General features: G+C 36.1%; 1 protein-coding gene across 1 annotated transcript in view; it reads right to left on the reverse strand.

Annotated features, from left to right (window-relative positions):
• Positions 1-25,273, reverse strand: part of FUT8 (fucosyltransferase 8) — a 387,285-nt gene that overhangs the window by 291,079 nt on the left and 70,933 nt on the right. The window lies entirely within an intron of this gene.

Raw genomic sequence — 25,273 nt, forward strand, 5'->3', positions numbered from 1 at the left:
AGCGGGGGTTGAAGGGGAAAGTAGGAGTTTGAATCATGTAACCATATTAAAAATGAATATTAATAAATTATTTAAAAAAAACTAATTTCTACAAAGAAGAGGGGGATCCAGAAGAGATGCATCAAGACACCATTGATTCAAAAGGAGAGCATTTAGTTGGATGAGGAATAAAATGTCCCATTTGAAGGGCCTGGGACTTAGAAGTCTTAATTTAAGAAGCATCCTTCAGAATAAGAACTCAGTGGCATAATGAATAATAACTTTACCCAACATTCTTAAGAATTATGTGTTCTTGGGGCAGCTAGGTAGCAGGGTGGACAGAGTGCCAGGCATGGGAAGGACTGTGTTCAAATATGACCTCAGACACTTCCTAGATGAGTGACCCTGGGCAAGTCACTTAACTCTGACTGCCTATATCTTACCTTTCTTAGAAATAATACTAAGACAGAAGATAACATTTAAAAAAATGGGTTCTTCATTAGGAGAGCTTTCTCATTTACATAGTGTTTTACTCTTTAAAAAGTCCTTTCCAATAACCTGGAAATAATGAATTAAATTCTCAATGTGGCTACTTCCTACTCATGTAACTTCAGGTAACATTTAACAGCTCTCAGTTTATCTATAAAATGATCAGTTTGGGCTAAATGATTCCTGAAGTATTTTTCAGCTCTAAGTGCTATGTACCTATATGATAGCTAATTTGAATATCATTTTATAGGAGAGTAAAAGGTAAAAATGGATGGGAGATGTACCTTGATTGTTTGGATTTGGATAATCTAGTGATTAGTAGTGTAAGAGAATGCTGCATGGCTTTCCTTGACTGTTACCACTCTCATCAACTTTCTGTTTCTCTTCTGTACTTTCTTTCTAACTTCAGAACACTCTGAACTCCTCTATTAGAATGGCACACATAATAAGAATGGTACATAATAAGAATAGATACCCAGTTTGGAAAAGATTCTAAAATGATAAGAATTCAAATTGATGAGAATTAAAGTCTTTGCACTGATCTGTTTCTAATTTTTTCTAAAATCTTAAGAAAAGAGAACAAATTATCACAAGCAGATAGCTGCTAGAATAAGGGGAGGATAATGGATAAGAAGGGAACTGTGTTGGAGAAAGGGAGGAACCTAAAACTAAATTCAAAAAATGATAAAAGTTGAAACCAAGAAGGTCACTTTTAGTCCCAGACTCTATTCAAGCAACTATAAAATTCATTATATTGAAGAAAATGCTCTCCTCTAACTTTATTGCAACTTGAATCTTAGACTTTTCTACCCTATTTACCCATAATTATCTGAATTTTGTCTCATTCATTATCTCTCTAGAGTAGGTATTCAAGGGCACTATGTATTAGGTTCAAAGGCAAATGCTCTCCTGTCCACAGTAGGCTGCAAAAGATGTTCACTTTTGAATTTCTACTGACTGATTTGTGGAGGATCAAAACACCTTGAGAAACTTCTGAGGAGATACCCATATGGGCACTTCTTTGAGCTCAGGAATTAAGTTGAAGAATATAGGGAAAATGGTAGAGTGAGAAGTTTCTTAGAGGGCAACTCTGCCTTCATGATAACAAATAATGAAAGTAAACTTAGTAATAATAGGAAGAAGAAATACTGACGAAAACACTCTGAGGCTTCCAAGTTAAGATGGCGGCAGAGTAAAAGCAGCTTGCTTAACCTCTCCTAACCCACACATACAGGACTCCTAAAGAAGACATAAAAACAAATCCAGACAAACGAAGGGACCCCACAACAGGGCTCAGCATTGAAGTTACGTGGAATCAGGGCATTTCCATGCTATAAAGGGGTGAAACAGCTCTCACTAAAACGCGAACTGAGCAACCCCCTCCCACACACACACCACCTACAGTGCCAAAGCCAGTGCAAAAGACTTAGAGCAAGTTTGGAGTACTCATTAAGTCATTGGCAGCTACCTGGAGTCACCAGGGCCTGTTCCTGAGAGCAGCAAGACTTAAGACCCCAAAAGGCTAAAGAACACTCAGACTTTGAACACAGACCCTGAGCACAGGCACAGACGTGGATCCTGACTGCAGGCGTAGACAAGGATTCTGAGCTCAGGAGTGTAACTTGAATGGGGAACCAGTGCAGAGGGGTGCATGACTGTGGAAGCAGCACCCCGAGACTGTTAAAGGAGCTTCAGGCAGAAGAACAAGCAAGGGGACCACCAGGAGGCTTGATCTTGAGAACAACTAGACCTGAGACCTCAGGAGCCTAAAGAGGGCAGACAGACCCTGGGCTTGAGGATTGTGTTAATGGAATTAGCTCTAGTCCATTCATAGTCAAAACTCTACCTATGCAAGATGATGTCATCCCCACCTCCCTTAGTGGGGAGGGGGATGAGTTATCCACAGGTGACAATAAGTAACAAATCAAGGACAAGGGACTGCCCCTTGGGCAATCCAAATCAGTGTAGAGGCTGCCATTTGTCCACTTGAATTAGAGGTGGACCCACAGGAAGTGAAGAAAGACACTATCTCTTCAAATATGTAGGTTACTTCCTACAAAGGGAGTTCCCACTTTGAACTTGGTGCTGAGGGATCAGGGAGGAGACCTCAGGCAGCTTCTACTCTGAATGGTCACGTGGGTAAGTTAGGCTGACTTCCTTGGCCTACCTTGGCGTTTTTTCCAAGACTCTACCTTAAGTAGGCGCTAGCCTATCTGATTGCTAGGCCTTGTGCCTTGTAGCCTAATTTATTTAGCCTTTTAACTTTCTCTCTCCATCCAGGCCTCTGCAGGCCTGGACTATCTTCTCCCTCTTTTTATTTCTTTACCTTTTTCCTTCCTAATTATAAATAAACTACCTTAAACCTGATCCTGACTTGGGTCTATTTTAATTACGGAATCAGTCTGAATTGTTGATTCCTGGTGGCCACACTTTAAATATATCTATAAAATATCTAAAATCTCCCTCTTACATTTTGGTGATCCACGTTGGTCTGAGATACCCTCAATCTTCCTAAATTTTCTTGAATTCTTCTTTACCTTAAAAACTATCCCCTAAGTCAGCCTTTTCACAGCTCGCTTTGGATCTGCGATTGATATAAAAAGCTGCCAGACTGGTGAGGTCAAACATTTTCTTTCCTTTAGCCTTTAATATACATCAAAACAGCTGCTTTTAACTTTGGCTGCAAGGCTCCGACCCTAACCCCTTGCCTTAGGGAACAAATAACCCAATTAGCTGGCCTCAGTTTCACCTGGGAAGGACCCCCATTTTTTAGTTGCCTTACTAGGCCTAGCAGACTGCTTTGTCTCCTAGCCAGGCCAGGGACACACCTGAATAAGCTTTAAAAGCAGCCATGTTCCTCATCAAAGCAGAAGGCACTAGACTCAGCATATTAGTAGATTTTTTTTTTAGGGAAAGTAAAATTTTTAGGCTACAACTAGGCCTTAGCTCGGTTCTCTATTTTATTTCAAAACTGTGTTTCTAGTTTTAAAATCTTTAGAGGTAAAAAGCAAAAGCCTGGTGGGCCAGCTAGAATTTAAACTGCCCTTTACCCCAGAGTAGAAGGCAAGTAGTTTAAAAAAAAAAATAATCCTTCAGCCTTTTACAACTGAAAAGAGCCTCCAAGAACCAAACTTAGCCTTTGAAAGACACTCCCAATTGCCTCAGGCTAGACGCTGTCTACCCTCTTAGAGCCTAATCTCAAAAACTCAGCCTCAAGCTATAAGCTTTGTTCTTCTGGCAGACAGGAACAAAAGGAAGTCATAATACTAAAACAATAGCACCTAAGCCCAACCCTTAGAAGGAAATACCCACCCATTGGTGACATCTACTGACAAGAGTGAGTTATAGGCAGATTTATCAATTTTCTGGAACAAAATGTGGTTTCAGCCCATTAAAGACTTAGTCAACGCAGGAGTTCAGTATTTCAATAACATGCTCAAACTTATGGGAGTGACTTTTTTTAGCCAGTCAGTAACCCCACAGAATACAACACAAGGGACATTTCTCACACTGTATTTAAGTGTGATGGCAATGCGTGTAGGGGGAGTGATTTCTCTTTACTTCTCAATAAGGAAGGTAAGCAAGTTGGAGAGGAATGTAGAGCAACTGATGGCTTATGTAAAAAACCATATTAAGCATTAAAAAAAAAGGAAACACATGAGAAGGAGATTCCAACAAAAGAGAGAATTATTTCTCCATACTTCCTCATTTTCAGATTCCTCTGAATGTGCTGCTGACACACCCTCCACTCAACCCATTGATACAGATACTGCCACCCCCCTTCTAAACCCTCCCCTCCCCTCCTCAACCCATCCCACCCCTCTGCTCAACCCATCCAACCACCTACAGTCCCCATCCCGCCCCCTCCTCAATCCATACTGCCCCATTCTCAACCCGTCCAACTCATTTGTAACCCCTCCCACAGACAGTCCCAGCTGCTGCTGCTACTTCAGCCCCCACCCTCCCTGCCTCTACTCAGACAGAGACAGGAACTCAAGATAATGCAGCTCTATTTCCTTTACGAGAAGTACGCACTTTTAATACTGAAGGAGACTTGTGTCTATAAGACTCCCTTCAGCCCTGACGATTTAGCTAGATTTAAAGAAAATATGCCCACTTTTGAGAAAGAACCATTCATAGTTTTAAGAAAATTATGGAATATATTCCAAACTTATGACCCTAGCTGGCAGGATGTTGAAAATGTTTTAGATGAACGTCTGACAGTTGGTGAGAAAGAGAGGATCATTACTTGGGCCAATTATAAAAAAGGTAAAGATGTACCTAACTGGCCCCTCAAGGATCCAAAAAGGAATTACAATTCTGCAACAGATATTAAGAAATTGCATGAAGGCAGGGAGGCATTACTGATAGCCATAAAAACCTGTGCTGATACACAGGACACCTGGTCAAAATTCGAGGAAACCAGACAACTTACCGATGAAACTGAGAGGGCGCTGGGCTACCAACTGCAAGCCAGACTCAGGAACCCCAGAAGAGAAAGATCAAGAAGAAACCTTTAACACTGGACAACTTTTACACAGAAAAAATCCAAACAACAAAACAAACAGCAGAGGAGAACAAACAAGTAACCATATCCAAACCTTCCCCCAAAAATGAAAATAGGTCACAAGGTCTTGAAGAGTTCAAATCTGAGATTATTAGAAAGATGGAAGAGATCTGGCAAAAAAAATAACAGTTTAAAAGGCAGAATTTCGCAATTGGAAAGTGAGACAAGTAACTCAAAGACCAGAAATGACCAGATTGAAAAGGAAAACCAAAAGATTATAGCTGAAAACCAGTGTCTAAAGGCTAGAACTGGGCAATTCCAAAAAAATACCCCCAGATTTTCCCCTGGACTTCCAGATAAGATGGCGGCAGAGTAAGGAGCAGCTGCTCAATCTCTCCTGACCGAAGCATACAGAACCCCTCAAGGGGAAATAAAAATGAGTCCAGAGGAACAAAGGAACCCTACAACAGGGCGCAGCATTGAAGGTACGCAGAATCGGGACATTTCCACGCTATAAAGGGGTGAAACAGCTCTCACTAAAACGAGAGAGGAAGAAGCCCCTCCCCCACCCCCACCCCCCACACCTCGCACAACGCCAATGCACAAGTGGGAAAACAAGACTGGGACAACTAGATAATCACTGGCAGCCCCGGGGCTTGTACCTCCAGGAATTAATGCAGAGTAAAAGGAGCAGAGCCAGAAGAACATTGTACACAGAGACTGATACATTGTGGTAAAATTCAATGTAATGAACTTCTATACTAGCAGCAATGCAATGACCCAGGACAGTTCTGAGGGATTTATGGAAAAGAATGCTACCCACATTCAGAGGAAGAACTGCAGGAGTGGAAACACAGAAGAAAAGGAATTGCTTGAACACATGGGTTGAGACGGACAATGATGGGGGATTCAGACTCAAAACTACCACACCAATGCAACTATCGACAATTTGGAAATAGGTCTTGATCAATGACACATGTTGAAACCAGTGGAAATGCGCATCAGCCATGGGGAGGGGGGAGTTTCAGGGGTGAAGGTGAAAGTAAGAGCATGAATCATGTAACCATGTTAACTTTTCTAAAAAATAAATATTAATAAATGTTTTTTAAAAAAGAAAACACTTTGAGGCTATTCTTATAGAAAAAAAAAAAGAGAAGGCCAACATCAGTTGTGCCACAGTGCTTGTGTCTCTTATACAACCCAGGACGAAATAGGCAAGCAGACAGAAGTGAAAGAGACAGCAGAGAAGCCCAGCTGCAAAGGATTCTAAGAGCAGCTTTCTCAATAATGACATAGTGTTCTTTTCCCTTATCTCTCCCTTCACAACCACTCCTCAGGATCCAGCCTAGGGACTGAACAAAACCAGATGCAGAAAGGACTATGTAATCCATCTCTGAACCAGTGTCACAACTGGTCACCTGTACCTTCTAAGGCAAACAGATCTCTGATGATCTAAGAGAGAAGAAAAAGGGAAAGGGGTAGGTTGGGGTGCAGGACAGCCCTGGGCAGGCTAAAGGGAAAGGAGTAACAATAAGCATCTTTTTTCCAACTAAAACACTACAAAAAAAATTAACAGTGATTGAAACAGATAAAGAAAAAGTTTTTCTTCAACAAGAGTCATCTTAATGGGCAAGTACTTTATATACAGAAGAAACTGAATCAAAATCCCCTAAGGATGGTAAAGATGATCAAATAAATTCTTTTTTTTTGATCCATTTTTTAAAATGGAAAACTTCTGAAATGATTCAGAATTGAAATGAAGAAATTAAATTTAAAAATAGAAGAGAAATAAGATGAAATTAAAACCTTTAAGGAAAAAAGTCAGCAAGTCTGATATGAGTAAAACATAGGAAATAACTCTCGTTTGAATCTCTTAACAATAATTTAATTAAAAAAGAAGAAATTCTAAGGCCAACAGAACAAAAACACATAAGAACCCAAACAAAACAAAAATACTAAATGTGAGTACAGCATGAGAAAAGATATATGAAGGTCTTCCAGAAAAAAAAAGAAAAGAAAATACTTACACAATTTATCTAAAAATCATATGGATGTCGGTCAAAAATACTGGAAACAGATAGCAAAGTATAATTAAAGGGAATCCACAAACATGAAAAATGAAAAATCTTGTTGAAATCACCAAAATTATCAGTCTAATTTCGGAGAAGGGGGTAACCCTTTCAGGTTCCAAGGAACCAATCATAAAAGTACATAATTACTCTGGCTCTTTCACTCCCCATATCCAATCAGTCATCAAGTCTTTTCGATTTTACCTTCAAATTAACTCTTGCATACTCCCCCTCTCTCCTCTTGGCATGGGCTAATATTATAGCCCCAAAACTATAGAAGTGTTTCAGACAAACTATAAGCAGGGAAATTCCTTTGCTCCCTTCTATCCTTGTGATTCCTAACCCAAAACATCTGATAACTCCTATAAGACCCTGAGAGAATTATCCTCCTTGGATCGTCCTTTACATGGACAGAGAGATATATACCTCCTTGATATCAACAAGTTATATCTCAGACATCCATCTGTCCTCTAAACTATGAGGGTCACCCCCTATGTCTTCAGGCAAACCTCCCCCCTGCCCATGCCTCAGTGCATACCACCACTCTAGAGTCACGTTTTCACCATGGCAAAGTCACTTCTTCAACTGTTGTAAAGGGTATAAAGACCCCAGAATTGATGTTATCTGGGAACAGCTGTCCATCTATACTGTTCCACTAGGAGGCAATCTTCCAACCTATGTTGTCCTCCTGGCCAGATTCAACATTACCTTGCAAATTAATAAATTTCTCTTTTTTATTTTTAAGCTAAGTTTTGGAGTCTTGCATTGTTGCAAAAAGTACCCTTCCCAAACCCTAGGGGTTCACCTCGAGCCCCCCACAACACTCTGACACTGCTACTGGCATCAGGATCGTTGTAAGCATTCTGGCTGGTATTCCTCCCTTATACAGACTCCCTACTCCATTTCATCTTCCAATCAACTGTCAAACTGTTATTCCTAAAGTCATGAAATTTAGAGCAAGAAAGGACATTAAGAATCAGATAATGCCAACAACTCTCTCCCTCATTTTAAAAATGAGGAAACTTGAGGCCTTTGAGTTAAGTGATTTGCCTAATGTAACAATAGGGGGGGGCAAGATAGAGTCTTCAAATCCAATTCAAATCCAAAATTTCAAATCCTGTATCCACTGTATCACACTGCAAATGTGATTACTCCTTCCTCTGAATTCCTGGCTCTCTTTATATTCTTACATTTATGAAATCTAACTTGTACAATAGGTATTTGCAAACTTGTCTAATGCTTCTCCACATTCACCTTCTCCCAAATAAACCCCTTGAGGGCAGCAAATGTATTTTAATCACATTTGTATTTACAAAAGCATTTGACATAGTGCTTTGCAGTAAAATATACTGCAAAACATTTTTAACGAAATTCCACTTTTTTTTATTGATTCTCATGTATACTTCAGATGATTCATCCACATGTTTTTGCTAGGTATTCATATATAATTTATGTATTATAGCATTATATATAATTATGTATATAGTTTATATATGTATTTCTAGCTTAGATGATTCTAGCATTAGATGACTTAAGATATATTTATATTTTATATTTTATGTGTATGTACACATAAATTTATGCATGTATGTTTATTTGTATGTGCATATAAATAGAAAAATTCTTTCATTAACCATTCTTTGCTTAAGTTCTCTCCTAGGCAGTAGAGGGCTTGATCCCCTAGCACAAAAGATACCATAAAATCAAATATCCAATAACCAAATGAAACTGAATTTTATTTCAGGTTATGTATTCAACAAATGGGATATATGAATAAAAAGTAATGTGGACATGGGAAACAATAATAAATTGTTGCTTGCAAGTTTAAAAAACATCATCCAAGTATACATTGTTTCTCCCCACCAAAAAATAAAAAGGTTAGAATTTCATTGCAAAGATGTACTCCTACATTTAATACCTAATTGTATTGTATCTTACCTTATGATTCTATGATTTTATTTGATATATTCCAAATCAAAATTTTTATCATAAAGTTGAAACATTTTGAAAAAAACATGATGAAATGTAGCCTCAACACATGCTTTTTCCTACTCAGATATGGGATTAATTTAAGTATAGATAATTATGGCATTATGGGATTAATTTAAGTATAGATAATTTTTAAAAATCAATCCATTTTTTAGAAAATCAACCAATCTTAAGTACATACTCTGCAAAGAATTCTTCTAGGCACTGTGGAAAATAAAGAAATAGGTATGACCCACTGTTTAGGCCCTCAAAGAATTTATAATGCAGTTGGGAAACACCATCCTGAGATTCATCCTCTATCATCTCATTTCATATCTATATCCTTCAAAGTTATTAAGGGGGGAAAAAAGCAAATGAGAAGAATTTGAATATGGATAAGGTTATATAAAGAACCTTTGCAAATTGATAAATCTCTAATATTCTAATGTTAGTGGTGATATTCACATCACTAGGAGAGACTATTCTGAGTTTCAATTATAAAAACCTATTCTCAAGCATAGTTAACTCAGTCATAATAATCCTTTCAGGCTCTAGATCTTGACGTTTTAAATGTATTCCTCAGAGGAATGTTTTTCTTGGAACTATGTTCAGACGTTTTTTAACCTTTAAGATGATAAACAACAAAAAATGACTACAATGTTTCCTAGTGGAATAGCTATCTTCTTTTGTTAAAAATGAAATCTTACAATGATATTTATATTGTGGATTAGCTAGTTACCAGTTCTGAGTGTTTGGAAAATAAACAAATATAAAAATAACTGAATTTTCCTTGGGAAAGCAACATGATAACTAAATAGTTCTTGTTTTCATTAACAAAAAAAAAGTGTATGTCTATGCAACTGCTAAAGCTTTGGGGGGCATAAGTCTTAAAGGAGACATTAACTTACAAGGCAAAAATTTTAAAGCAATACAAAAAGAAGAATTTTACAAACAAAATCCCTAAACCTTCATTTTCTAGAATAGCTAACCATGAGGACTATGAATCTTTTTTTTTTTTAACCCTTAACTTCTATGTATTGGCTCCTAGTTAGAAGAGTGGTAAGGGTAGGCAATGGGGGTCAAGTGACTTGCCCAGGGTCACACAGTCGGGAAGTGTCTGAGGCCAGATTTGAATCTAGGACTTCCCACCTCTCGGTCTAACTCTCAATCCACTGAGCTACCCAGCTGCCCCCTACTATGAATCTTAAAAGACATTCTCTTTTCAAGTTTCCTGGTAGTAATGGAAAGAATCTTCTAGGAATGAAAGGCAGAAAGAGGCTCGAGTGTGACTGCTCTCCAAATATCCTAGTTGTGTGGCCATGGGCAAGTCCCTTAACTTCTCGGATAATCATTTTCCTTATCAATAAGATGAGAACAATAATACTCATAGAAAGAAAACGTCAAAATGCATTTTGTAAAACCTTAAAAGCATTCAAGAAAAGCTATTTTTATTAGCCTACCAAGGACTCTTACATAATTCAAACCAGCTCAGAAATCACTATCCCAAAACCTACATTTTAAAGATGAGGAAACCAGAACCAGAAGTGAAACAACACATCAAATTACACACAAAAACAACAAAATAACAGTAACATTTACATAGCACTTTAGGGCTTGAAAAAATGCTTTATTTACCTAAGTTATCTTAATTGATTCTTATAACTGCTCCATAAATAAGGACTATTATTATCTCTTTTTTACAGATTTACATAAGATTGAAAGAGTTGTTAAAAGACTTGTTGCCTAGGATCACTTACTTGCTTCTGTGCCTCTAGACAAGTCATTTTAATCCCTATCTGCCTCAGTTTCCTCATCTGTAAAACAAGATAATAACAGTGCCTACCTCCCTTGGTCATTGTAAGGACAAAATGAAATCATTTTGTAATGTGCTTTTACAAACATTAAAGCACTAATAAATGTTAGCTATTTTTATTATTTTTCCAGTACGATATCATGCTACCTTTCATACTAAACCATTTTTATGTGTTTTACTTTCAAACTGCACACAATAATTCTAACTATTGATAAAATGGTTCTAAGTAGAAAACTTGGTTTATTAATAGCATACATCTGCATTCAAAAATGAATGTGTGAGGTGTGCCAAACCCAGGATAGACTGAATTAGCACAAATTTTGCATTCAGTGGAGTCCTAATGGACAAGTCTCATTGTAAGAAAAAAATTTTACTTTATTTGTTGCTAGCATTTTACATATACTTGAAAGTAAGGCTCCCTTGCTCAAAATGCAGTTTCCACAATCAGTAGAGTTTGGGAGATTTCAACACACTAACCTGAGGCTAAGTGGCTAATCAAAGTAGAGAGCCAGCTGTAACTCATTTTTCAAAACTCTTGTTCATATAATGACCCCAAGGGTTACAAAGACTTGAGAATGTGATTGGATTATTTTACAGAAAGGACTTTAATCTTGGAAGAAAACATCCCCTCACACTTCCCCAACCCACCTCCAATACACACACCTCTCCCACACGTACTTTCACCCATCTACACCTACACACACACATAGAGTATTTCATTTAATGGCACAAAGTCCTGTACAAATGAGTAAATGCATGCTACCTCTGAAATTTTCCCTACAGCAGTGGTGGACCTTTCTGACCTTACACTATAACAGGGAGAGGAATATGAAAATTAGAAGTATTTATCTGTTTTATCTGAGGCCTCATATTTTGTTTTCATGAGCTCAGAGATCAGAAAACAAAAAAAGGGCTCCAAAGGTTGATCATTCCTGATTGCTAGCATCAGCATCCTTTCCTCAATATTAAGCCCACCCTGAGACTTAGTTTAACCTCTTTCTAAGCATCTCAAACTGAGGTTAACATCTCCATATGCCCATTTACTTCCATTTTCACATTTACCACATAGCTCAGGAAATTGTATGTGAAATAAATGTTCCCTATTTTTAGTGGATAGTTCTCAAGATACAGGGCATAATTTCTCCTCTACTCTATGCATAGAATCATAGATTTAGAGCTGGAAGAGACCTTAGAGGTCATCAAGTTCAACCCCTTTATATAACTACAGCACAATCCAATTTTCCATTAACTCTTTTTTCCAGACTACAAAATTATATTCCATCAGCCTGTCTCTGCATACTGTAAATCAAAATTGCAATTCACTTTATCATTTCTGATGCCATTACATAAACTGTCTTCTTCATAAATGGCCCCAATTTCATTAAAGTGTTAAAAGTATGATTTTATTGAGCTTTCATAACCCTTCTTTTGTTTCACTGCTTTTTTTGTTTGTTTTCACAAAAGATCCCTAACAAAAACAATATGAAGTATTGGTTCTACAAGAATAGTTTTTTGAATTTCTCTCTTGTTCTCTGCTTTGCTAAAAACCAAATCCTCTACTGCCAAGTGTTTCATTAAAACAGCATAGAAATATTAATTCCTTAACTCACTTCTCAAAGCTAGCATTATAAAATTTCATTTTATCATGTTAGATTTTATTTAGATTTAGAACATTTAAACTTGTAGAAAACCTATCCAAAACAATCTATTTCTGATAAATACCCCATCCCAGATGACACCAATGTTCCACTTTTACCTCCTTCAATAAATCAAAAAGTATTTATTAAGCATCCACTACATGCCAAGCAAGTGCCTCTCTTCTTATTGCCACTCAAAAATGAAAGCAGGATCATATTTGTAGGAACTAACAGTTGGGTGGTACAGTAAAAAGAGTACAGGACCTAGAGTCAGGAAAACTTGAGTTCAAATTCAGCAATGGAAACTTATTAGCTGTATGACCTTAGGCAAATCACTTAACCTCTCAGTCTGCCTAATTTTACTCAAATGTAAAATAGGTATAATAACAGCAACTACCTCCTAAGGTGGTTGTATGAAATGAAATAAGATATGCAAAGCACTCTGTAAACCTTAAAGCTCTATACATTTGGAACTCAAAACTATAAAAGACAAAGTTTAAAAATTGCTTTAAAATATAACTGGAAAAAAATAAAATATTAAAAATAAAAACCTTAAATAAGCTCTACATAAATACTAATTATTATTATTTATAATTATTATTAGCCCATAGCTTTGTTCCTTTCTACTCGATCATGGAAAGGTGATTTTTTTTCCCTTAAAGTTCTCCCACTCTCTTCTTTTTCTGGATACAAGGATAGTTTCATGAATTTGGTGATTATTACAATAAGATTCATCTTTGTGAGTTTAAAATCTGGCCTCAGATACTTACTAACTTTATGACCCTGAGCAAAATAATTCCACCTGTTTGCCTCAGTTTCCTCATCTACAAAATGAGGCAAAGAAGGAAATGGCAAACCACTCCAGTATCTCTACTGAGAAAACACAAAAGGGGAACATGAAGAGTTGAACAACTGAACAATTATGTATAAAGACATGTCAACCTGTCAATAGTGAATCTAATAAAACCTTCCCTTATACATCGTGGTAGTAGTAGATGGCTCTTATTTTACTTCAAGATTGCCAGTGAGAGAAGACAACATGGGATCATTTTTTTTCCTCTAAGAGAACAAAAGCTAATTTTTTTAAATCCTTACCTTCTGTCCTATAAGTATCAGTTCCAAAGCAGAAGAACAGTAAGGTCTAGACAAATGCAGTTAAGTGACTTGCCCAGGTTCACACAGTTAGGAAGTATCTGAGGCCACATCTGAACCCAGGACCTCTGATTACCAGGCCTACTTCACTATTCACTGGGCTACTTAGCCCATCTCTGAAAAAGCTGATTTTTGATAGGTTATATTTATAGCAGGCCACACATCTGTGCTCTCTCTCTTTTTTTAAAAAACACATTGCACCAATTACTACAACCTTTCCTCTTCTCCCAATCCATCACTATATGTAGAGGAAATTCCATCCCCTCTCCCCTCCTGAATTGCTGACCCAATTCATCCCATTTTCTACATGCCAGCTCTATGCCAGCTCTGAGTCCATGAATGTAAATAAGGCTGTGGGTGGACTGGGCCCACTTGGTTCTCTTTCTCTACTTCCCTGAGCAGGCAGTTGAGACAGACAGAGAATCCTGAAGGATGAGCTACACATGGTCAGGTTTAAGAGTAAGAAAGAGACTTTAAATCTATGCTTATCTGCTTTTTTCTATTCAAAGTGATTATTAATAAACTTTATGAAAAAATAAGAACTTGAAAATATTAATTTTAAATCAAACAGAATGGCAACCACTATTGGAAAAAGAATTCTTAATTTTCTTTTGAGAAAGTCTTTGAGTATAGAATAGGGTGACTTTTACAAACCAAGTCTTTAATCAGGAAAGAGATAGGTCCAATAATTGGCTACTATCACAGAGCCAAGTGCCACCAACCATACAGAGTCAAAACCCTGGGGGCTCTGGGACAATAGTATCTCTGGGAGAATGCACCCTTTGAGATGATTCTCCAAGGAACAATAGAACTTGGGGATCTTATAGACCATTTGGGAAACTAAGGACAGGGAAATATGATTGATTGGCATTACCATAGCTACAAAGAAATGAGAAGTCCAAAGATAGGACTACCTGAGAGAGGCTGATGCTTTACAATGGATAAAAAAGGGAAAGATCCAGCAAAGGGCTGGGCTACCTAGGAGAGGACTTTGATACAAAGGGAGAAACTACCAGGACAAAAGGTTACTTAACATTTGATTTAGGTCTACAAGTCTCACTCATCTGGGACTATCAAATAAATTAAGTCTGAAATGGGTTAAGTCTGAGACTTCCCCCTGGGGTGAGTTCCCAGGGGACAGGGCAAACTTGGGGTCTCCGGATTTCAAGTAGACACCAGTATGGATAATTCTCATTAAGACTTGTAAAAAAGAGATTTTCTTAAACACTCTTTTATGTACTAATTATTCAGGTAAAAAATTTTTCCCATAGTTCTGGTACCTTTCTCTTTTCCAAATTCCTTATATATCAGTCCTCTAATAGTCCCACAATTGTATTGCCTTCACTATAGATTTCTTCTATATATACTTGATCCAATCTAGTTATTTTTTCCCATTTTTGTTCCTTCAATATTATTTCAACATCCTCTACAGACACCTCAAAGACTGATGTTAAGGTCGAAGTATGACAGTCTCATTTATCCTTGATGGAAAAACAGTCTGTTGAAATGTTTTTGTTTTTTAACAAATCTCTTCCATTTTTCTTCTATTTCCACTCCTTCCCTCATTTTCATCCTTGAATGACCTTGGGATGACTGCTGACTCACATATATTTTACCAAGCTTTATTTAAACTGGTTTACCCTCTATTGCCTCTCTCTGCTTTAAGAAAAGATATTGTTCAAAATTCTCCATTCTCCTTCTTGGTAATATCTCACAGCCAAGTTTATACTTTAAGCTGGCATTGCTTTTAGCAGCCATCTTTCTCCATTTGAATCAGGTATGTGCTACTATTAAGGTACTTTCTGGGTTCTTCTGATATCCTGGTTGTAGTAATTAACTTACATTGGTTAAACTTTTGAATTACATTTTTATATTTGGTGTCTATTATTTGTTGTCCATTTCCTATTTTCTTAAATTTCCATTTTTTTTGCTTAATTCAGGGTTAAATCATTTCAATTATATGCCATAATCTTCTTATTATTCTTTTGTTTTATAAATTCTGCTCTGAGCTGTGACAAGTCAATAACCTGACTGTACCTCAGAAGTAACTCCCATACCATCCATAACAAGTCTTTTCCTCTTGAAATATTTTAAATTTTAATGGTTTAAAAGTTGGTGCTTGTTCAAGTCTGATCTCATACACTTCCCAGCTATGTGACCCTGGGCTAATCTCTTGACCCCCATTGCCTACCCTTACCACTCTTCTGCCTTGGAGCCAATATACAGTATTGACTCCAAAACTGAAGGAAGGAATTTAAAAAAAAAAAAAAAAGTTGGTGCTTGCCATGTCTAGCTAGCACCCATCAAATTCTTTTTTCAAGAAAATATTCATTACACAGAAGAAGTAATCTGTGAAATCTAGAAGTCTTTGCCCTCACTCACTTTCTTTTTCCTGAACCATGTTTCCCCATATGTATCCTTTCTATCTTTATCTTTTTCCACCTTTGCACTTAATTGTCAGGTATCAAATTGTATGCTGATTTGATGTGGGAGGTTATCAAGGTCTTCAAAGAATTTCTTTATCATTTTATCCTCAGTGAGTTAGTGCACAAGTGACAATTATCCTCCTAGAACATTTTTTTGGGTTTGTTGTTTTTTGGCCAATATTAAGTTACTAATATTATAATATGCAACAAACAAATAGTCTGTGAAATGTTTCTTTTTGCTTCTCATCACATAGCAAAATACACTCAGCTGACTCCTTTTTTTTAGCTCTCCGAGGAGTAAAAATGAGCTACATTTCTATTTAGCTCTGACTTTCTTCTTTTTTTCTAGTTTCATTTACAGCAAAAATGAAGGCTGATATAATTTAGCCCCTCTACCAATATGTCTACTTGTTGTTTGGTAGCCAAAGACCTCATATTGAGAATACAAACAACCAAGCTGAAGTCGAGTAATATATTCTTTCCCATAAGGAAATGTTGATTGAACTACAGTTCCAGAGCCAGAGCTAGAAAGTGGGAAGGGAAGAGAAAAAAGGGGACAAATGCAGACCACGACAAAGATGGAAAATAAGCAACATAATAGTGGATCTGGGTCAAGCTACTCATAGTACAGTTTACTAATCAGAAACACAATGGTTTGAGTAGAGTCTAACATGGATGAATACCAACTATCTCTGTGATCATGGACACTTAACCCATCATTAAGTTATGCATGAATTGCTGATCTGTATCAGTGTAGAGAGAAATATAATATAATAATCAGTGAGGAGGATCTTACATGCATGAAATCACAGGTCTGGACACGAAACAAAACAATCCTTTGACTTCACTTATCAGAGCCAGAGAATAAGCATTTATACAGCACTTTTTAAATGCCAAGTATTATGCTAAGTGCTTTACAATTATTATCTCATTTAACCTTACAAAAACCCTGAGAAGTAAGCATTGTTATAATTCTCATTTTATAGTTAAGGAAACTGAGGAAAATAGAAATTAGGTGACTTACGCAGGATTACACAATTAGTGTCTATGCTCACCTTTGAACTCAGTTCTTCCTGACCCAAGGCCCACCTAGCTACAGAGTAGAGTATGTTTTTATATCTCCAGTTAAATGTAAGGCCCTTGAGGGTAGGGCTTCTTTACTTTAGTATTCCTAACATCTTCCACATAATAAGCACATAATCATTTCTTATGACATTTACTCTCTATCATGTCAAAATTTTCTCAGTCTGTCAACAAGAATTTAGGAAACACTTTACCAGGCACTGTGACAATAACCAGTGATAGAAAACAAAGCAGATCCATGATAAACTGGGCAAAAGAACTGTTATAAATGATACATCACAGGCTATGTGTATATCTAGAAATGGAAGTGAGCTAGTCCAATATAGCAAGAATGAAACCAAACAGCTACATAATTTAAATATTAGAGTATTACCCACATATATAAAATGGATCAAAAGAAAGCCTTCAGGACACTGGACAAATCTTTTACGGAATATATGTAACTAGATGTGTCCAAGTTAGGATTCAAACCTAGGTCTCCTGATTCCAAATACAGCATGTTCAGTATTGTACACTTCAAAGCACTAGTTGAAGAGGCACCAAATAATTGACACATTCATCTAAATATCTAAATGTATTACAGCTCCAAAACAAGATTACAGGCACCCTATAAAATGAGAATGAGAAGCCTTCCAATTCTTTGTCAACAAATGACTTCTGTTTATGTTACTAAATATAAAGATCTTATTTACTGTCTATAACACTAAAATAAAATTTTATCCTTAACTCCAATAAAAGATAATAAAACATATATACATATACACAAAACATTAAGTCTTGCAAAATTTAATTCGAATAAAATGTATGAATATTAAGAAGTTTTATATGTAATTTCTTATCTTGAAAAATAATTTCAATTTTTAAAAATTGCTTACAATGTATTTATGGGGGCAGCTAGATAAATCTCAGTAGACTGAACGTTAGGCTCAGAGACAGTTGGCCCTGGGTTCAAATATGACCTCAGATACTTCCTAGCTATGTAACCCTAGGCAAGTCACTTAACCCACATTGCTTAGGTCTTAATGTTCTTCCGGCTAGGAAGCAATACACTGGTATTGGTTCTAAGACAGAAGATAAGAGGTTTGTTTTTTTTAATGTGTTTGTATGCTTTTTTCTGGTTTTGCCTTACTTAAAAGTATGGTTTCCTTTCAATATAAAAAAGTTCTACTATAAAGCACAGTCCCATAAATTTGCAATTTTATGGCTGTTTGGTTTGTTTGCTTTTTTATAAAAAAATTTTTTCCATATAAAGGAATTCATATTTCAGAAGAAAATGATCAAATCATTTTGCTCAATACTTCTTAATGTGCAACTAATAGAAATGGATCTAAAAAAGGTTTATCAAGTCACATAAATGCACCCCCTGCCAATAAAAAAAAAACCTAAACCAATGAACATGGATATAAACAGGGATTTTTGCAATACTTTTAGTGAATTTATTTAAATCTGTAAACTATCCTATTTGTCTTGTGGCCCAAATGCTCAAATATGTCTGCATTAAACATATCCATATGCCTTTCTCTAACATTAAAGCCATAAATCCACTTCCACTTCCTTAGTCAAAGCTTTTCTACAGTTTAACAATAGTTTTTTAAGCTATTAGATAGTATCTTGTTCCTTGAGGGCAAGGACTATAGCTTTTACAATTCTCTCCTATTAACATACTTTTGGTGCCTTAATAACTATTTAATAAAATGCTACAAACTGTTAAGGGAAATGACAAACAAGTTTCCAAGAGTAAATCTTTCTATTTCATTTCATATTTGCATTTTTCAACTTTGGTGATCATATTGCAACCAAACCTGACATTTTTCCAATGGACTATGTAGCCATGAATTATGATGTATTATTATTATACAGCACTTTACCTACATACAAATTGAGGATGTAAAATTAAGCAATTTTATCAGTTTTAAATTAAATGCGAAATTTTTTCCTATTGTTTAAAATCTAGATGCTTAGGATATAAAAAAAGCAAACAATGACCTCTCTCAAGGAGTTTACATTCTAAGGGCTTGGGATTGAGGAGGTAGAAGGAGAACATGCACATAAATAGATGAATATAAGATAGGTAAAATATCAGAAGCCAGGAGGAAACATTTGGCAAAAGAGAACTCCCATACAAAAATATTAAAGAAAATAAGACACACAAAGACAGGTATTGTCGACATGGAATCTAGAATCCCCAAACTTGTGGCTTAGTGAGATCTGATGAACCCCAAGTTTTAGAAATAGTTTGTAGGTTGGAGACCCCAAAGCTTATGCTTGTTCCCTGAATTATATTCATGGGAGCTGCAGAGATATTTGGGTAGGAGAGGAGATTGGGGGGGGAGGGTAAAGAAGGGCTGTAAATAGAGGAGGGAGAGAGGAGGAAGAGGAAGAGTACACAAAGGGAATGTAAGGAAGAGAAGGAGCGGGGAGAAAGGGGGGTGAGAGAGAGGGATGAGAGAGACACCAAGAACAGAATTTGGTGGAACACCCAAATGGGAGATAATATGACTTGGCAAAAGAGACAGAAAAAAAGTGAATTAGGAGATGATGGACAATGTTATAAAAGACAAAGGCGGGGGCATCTGGGTGGCTCAGTGGATTGAGAACCAGGTCTAAGAGATGGGAGGTCCTAGGTTCAAATCTGGCCTCAGATATTTCCTAGCTGTGTGACCTTAGGTAAGTCACTTTACCCCCATTACCAAACCCTTACCTTCTGTCTTGGAACCAATATTGGTTCCAAGACAGAAGAGTGGTAAGGGTTTATTAAAAAGAGAGAGAGACAGACAGAGACAGACAGACAGACAAAGAAGTTTATAGGGTAGTGAATAGTATTGTAAGCTACAGAGAAGACAAGCAGGATCAGCAGAGAAAAAAGATAAACATCCTTAGAAATTAGGAAATTTTAACCTTGGAGAAAGTTTTACTTGAGCCATAGGGATAGAAGCAAGAGTGGGAGGCACAGCAAAGGATGCAATAGATATAGGAGGTATTTTTTAAGCCTTTGGCTGTGTAAGGAGAGAGAGATTCCTCACAAAGCAACCAAAACAAGCTTCCTCATGCAAAGGGAGTTAGATAGTCAAAATAATCTGCACTATGTGATAATCTACAAATTCCTTAGTCTAATTCAATGTCCTCCCCCAACAAAGGCTCCAAAAAAAACCTTAGCAGTATCATTTCCTTGAAGTACTCTACATTCCAGGCAAACTGTATTACTGGATGCTGGATTTGTTCTCCACACCAAGGAGGCTATACTTTATGTGTGGAATGCACTGATGCCCTACCCTGATCCCTCCACACCACTTTCATCTGTTGAAATCTTTTTGTTTTCTCAAGATGCAGCTTAAATGCAATGTTCTTTGTGGAGATTTACTTGATATCCCAGCTCAAAATGATTTGACACTCCTCTTCTTTTTTTATAGCACTTAGTCAATCCTTTTTTCCCTCCTATTTTGTTCTAGCTTTTATCTTAATTATTTACTATTTCTTATTCCCACTCCCTAGCCCCCTTCCACTTCCCACCATTATACTGTAGCCCTCAGAGAGAAAGGACTATTGATGCTGGCATTTTTTTCTTCTTGCCCAGCACATAACAGGTGCTTAATAAAAATCTGCTGAATGGGAACTGAATTGAAGTCTTAATATTATTTGTGGTTTTTTGGAATGACTTGAGTAATACTAGAATCATTCTTTAAAAAGCTAAGCCAAAGTAGACTGAACGTAGAAGTAGATATGGGAACCCAGGTATCTTTTATTAAGGCTGACATTAAAGAGATTTGCAAAAGTGAAAAATAAATAAAGAGCTAGGCCAATTCCTCCCATATATATGCACCAATATATAATAAACACACTTGCTTTCAGCTGAGATTGGCTAGCTAGAAAACAACAACAACAAAAAAGACCGAATAATTAATTGCCCATTCTTGGCATGTCTTTTCATTCTAGGTGATTTGTATCCATGTTTTCCCATAAATCTTCCCCATAGGATATTCTGAAGGTTTTTCTCCTATACTTTCAGTAGCCTATGAACACCAATGTACTGTTTGGGTTATTACAGGAATTCAAGTTCAAGGAATGAAAGGAGCCAGAAAAACCCCAGACTATGGTGTCCTAAATAAATTGCAAGTCTTGAAGTCAAGATAAGCTGGGTTTCAATTCTGCCTCCGACAATCACTAGCTATATGACCTTTACTACGTCAATTAACCTCTTCAGGCCTCAGTTTCATCATCTGCAAAATGAGAAAATTGGCCTCAATGAGCATTAAGATCCATTCTAGCTTTAAATCTATAATCCTATAACCTCTGGTCCATTTAACATCACATATCCTAACCTATGGGAGAAATATCTCCTCTCTGAGTGCATATTGTGAGTAATTGCTGCCAAGTATATATTTACCATAATGCAGAACTTAAACCTAGTTTCTATATTATTATGCTCAAGCATAGGTTCAAACCTCAGAGAAACTCTGAACCCCTATTAAGAGTCTTATAAATGTTCTTATAGGCAAAATTATGCCAGAGCGACAAAGAAATAATTCTTTTACATACTACAATCACATACTACAATCCCTCTAAGGCCATAAAAGATAAAGAGAAGACAGATATGATCCTAGGCTTCCTACAGCATCATAAAAGTTTAACAAACTTAAGAGTCATCATCTCATACATTCCCTAAGAAAACAAGCCTTCTCAAGCAAACTATAGGTAAACTCAGGTTACAGATTAAACAACATTTAGAGGATTCACAAATAGGATGAATAAGAAAGAGCATCTCTTTATAGGTCACCAAGAAGTCTGGGGCAGTTGAGATTCTTCTGGCGCCTTATCTATACAATGTTTAAGGCTCTTATGTAAATTTTTATGTTCCACAGGACAGCTTTTGTTCTAGTGAGCTCAATATTCAAATAGACTTTTCCTTAACCAAGAAACTGCAGAAGGACTGGCCTTTAGTTCTGAAGGCTAAAAGGAAATCAAAAATTTCCATAACCACACCAATTTAGACTTCATCTAAATGGCAATAAGAAGGAAAATTAAAGCAGAGGAGAAGGCAGGTCACCATACCATGAAGCAGTTTGTTCATGTCACAAGATATAAGAGGATCATAGACCTAAAACTGAAAGGAACCTCAAAGATCATCTAACTGAACCCCTTCATTTTACAAATGAGGAAATCAAAGGAATGTTGTCCCATTAATCATAGAAAGTCACTAACAGATATGATCCTAGTTGGTCCTTTTTGTGGTTGAAAAAGACTCTCATGGGCTCAACTTAAGCAGCCAGGATGTCACAAGGTACTAGCTAGTTCACTTCCTACATATCTAGCAAGTAGTCTAACAATAATATTCACTTATATAGTAATAAAAAGAATAGCAAACACTTATATAGCAGTTACTGTATACAAGGAACTATGCTAAGCACTTTATAATTAACATCTCATTTGATCCCCATAACAACTTTATGAGCCTCATTTTTAAAGTTGGGGAAACTGAGGGAAATAGTTAAGTCGACTTGCCTATGCTCACAAAAGTGGTAGGAAATTTTTAGTCAGCTAAATGGCTCAGTGGATAGAGAATCAGGCCTGGAGGCAGGAGTTCCTGGGTTCAAATCTGGCCTCAGACACTTCTTGCTGTGACCCTGGGCAAGTCATGTAACCCTGTTTGCCTCGTCCTTGTCCTTCTGTCTTAAGATAGAAAATAAGGTTTTTTTAAAAATAGTAGGCAAGAAGACCAGGCAAGAATCAAGCTCAGTTCTTCTGTCTTCAAGCCCACTGCTCATTTCAGTCAATCAAGCAATAAACATTTATTAAACTTCTATTATATTGCCAGGCATTGTGCTAAGTAAGTACAGGGGATACCAAGAAAGGTAAATAATAATTCTTGTCTAATAGAGGAGACAACATATAAACAACATACAAATAAACTTTGTCCTGGAGGAAAATAATCAACAGAAGAAAGGCATTATTTAACTCCTCCATATCTCCATCTCTTTACCAATCTTCCAATTTCATAATATTTTCTAAAGCCACCTCCAGTGTTCCCTCTCTTTAACCTCTTACAGTTGTTCTACTTCTTTCTTAAAAAATACTTTTCTCATCTATTTCTGATACTTGCCCATGGCCTTCAAAAGATCACAAAGTAGTGTCAGACCCTCACTCTAAACTCTAGAATAAAAAGGGTAATATTTGGAGTATTTTTAAAGTCTAATCCTCATTTTTCTTATTCTATTTGATCAATAATTACTTGTTTAAGAATCAAACCACACATGTAAACAATTCCATTCACTTTTTAACTTAAGTCATGTTACTAAAAAATGATTATCAGAAAATTTTAATAGCTTAATTTGTTTCAATGATGTAGCAGATTCAAACAACATAATTAATAATAGTATTTAACCATAGAAATAATGCAAAAACATATCAAAAATATGCTGCATCTTCTCTTTCAGAAGCAATGAAGGACCATGGACAAATGCCTTAGAGATTATCAGGGATATTTTAAAGTAATCCATTTCAATGATAAATACATGAATAATAAATAAAACTTCGTAAAATGTTATATTTGTGAATGAGTAGATGCAAGGATTATGTTTATTTCTCAAATCCCTAAGTAAATTAAACCAATTTTTTTTACTCCTAAAATAAGTAAGCAGCAAAATATTTTCATATTGAATCCTCTTGCCTTTTCCCTCTTTTGCTGAACAATGTAGATTTGGATATTCCCATCATTTGGATGAGCAAAGAGTCAACAAGTGAAATTCTTCCAAGCAGGATGAAGAGTTAATAAATATTTACCATCTTTACCTACCACTGTACCCTAAATGGTTCCAGCCTTTTCCATCTCCCCTACAGCTGAAATCCTTCTTCTAGGCATTATCTTTCCCTGAGAACAAGAACTGTCTCAATTTTCTATATTTACCTCCATTGCTTAGTATATTGCTTTGCATATTAGAAGCACTTAATAAACTTAATTTACTTATCATCCCATACCACCCCAAATTAAAAGACTTTCTTTTTTTGATTCATAAATTTGTAGATTTTAAAATTAATATTCAGTATCTCCAAAGTAAAATATTTATAAAAATTTATCAATATTTAACTAGAGAGCTAGAGAAAACAGGGGGCGCTCACCCAAGTCACTCATGTGGAAGAGAGGCAAGAGAGGCATTCCTCAAAACTTAAATACAATAACACAAAAGACTCACGTAAACACAAAGGAAAAGGGAATTTTCGGGCTAGGGAAGAATTCAGAGAGATGAATTCTAAAGGATATAAAATTTCCACTTATACAATAAACACTTGTCCAATTTAAGGGAAGAAATAGCTGAATTATTTTAATGTAAAATTTGACACTTGTATATCACTTCATATTCAACAATATGCAACACTGTTATAAATAAGATATTAACCTTTTTTGTAATTAATTTGCTTTAAAACAAAAAGTTTTCTCAGTATATGGACATTTGGGTTCTATGTATAAGAAGTGCAACAAGCTTTTCTCAATCAGAATGCCAAAAACAATTCATTACTTTTGAGGCATTAACTTACATTGTACTTGAGTTGTAACTTAAGTAAAAAATTATTTGATATTTGAAATACGAAATTGATGGTCAAAAAGATGTTCAACTCACAACAGATATCAATGTCAAAGAAGCAGGGATTTAAAAACAAATATTATAAAAATATTACATGACATCTAATTCACTCATACATAGTATGTTGGTTTGAATGTTATTACATATTTTGGCTTTTTCTGTTAAAATGTGTAATTTTATGTGGATTAATATTTGATTGATAATTTAATGTTTCAGTGTCCTACAAATATTAAGCACTCTACAGAGAGCTCTGAATCCTTATGTATGTAATCCTTACATAGTAAATAGATTTTTAATACCTTCCAAACTAAGTTATGATAATACTTTGAAGAATTACTAATAAGCTAGCTCTCCAACCAGACAGACATATCTTTAGCTAAGGAAAGAAAATGGGAATAGAGGTTGTTATAATGATTAATTTGATACCTTCTAAGGAAGATAAGCAAAAGATAAATGAGATTATAAGATACAGATGTATTAGAAGTATCTTCCAAAATAATTAGGTATGATATAGGGGGTTAGTGGAAAGAAAGTTGGTCTTAGAGGCATGAAAGCCTGAGTTCAGCTGACACT

This window comes from Gracilinanus agilis, chromosome 2 (genome assembly GCF_016433145.1).
Source record: "Gracilinanus agilis isolate LMUSP501 chromosome 2, AgileGrace, whole genome shotgun sequence".
Taxonomy (NCBI): Eukaryota; Metazoa; Chordata; class Mammalia; order Didelphimorphia; family Didelphidae; genus Gracilinanus; species Gracilinanus agilis.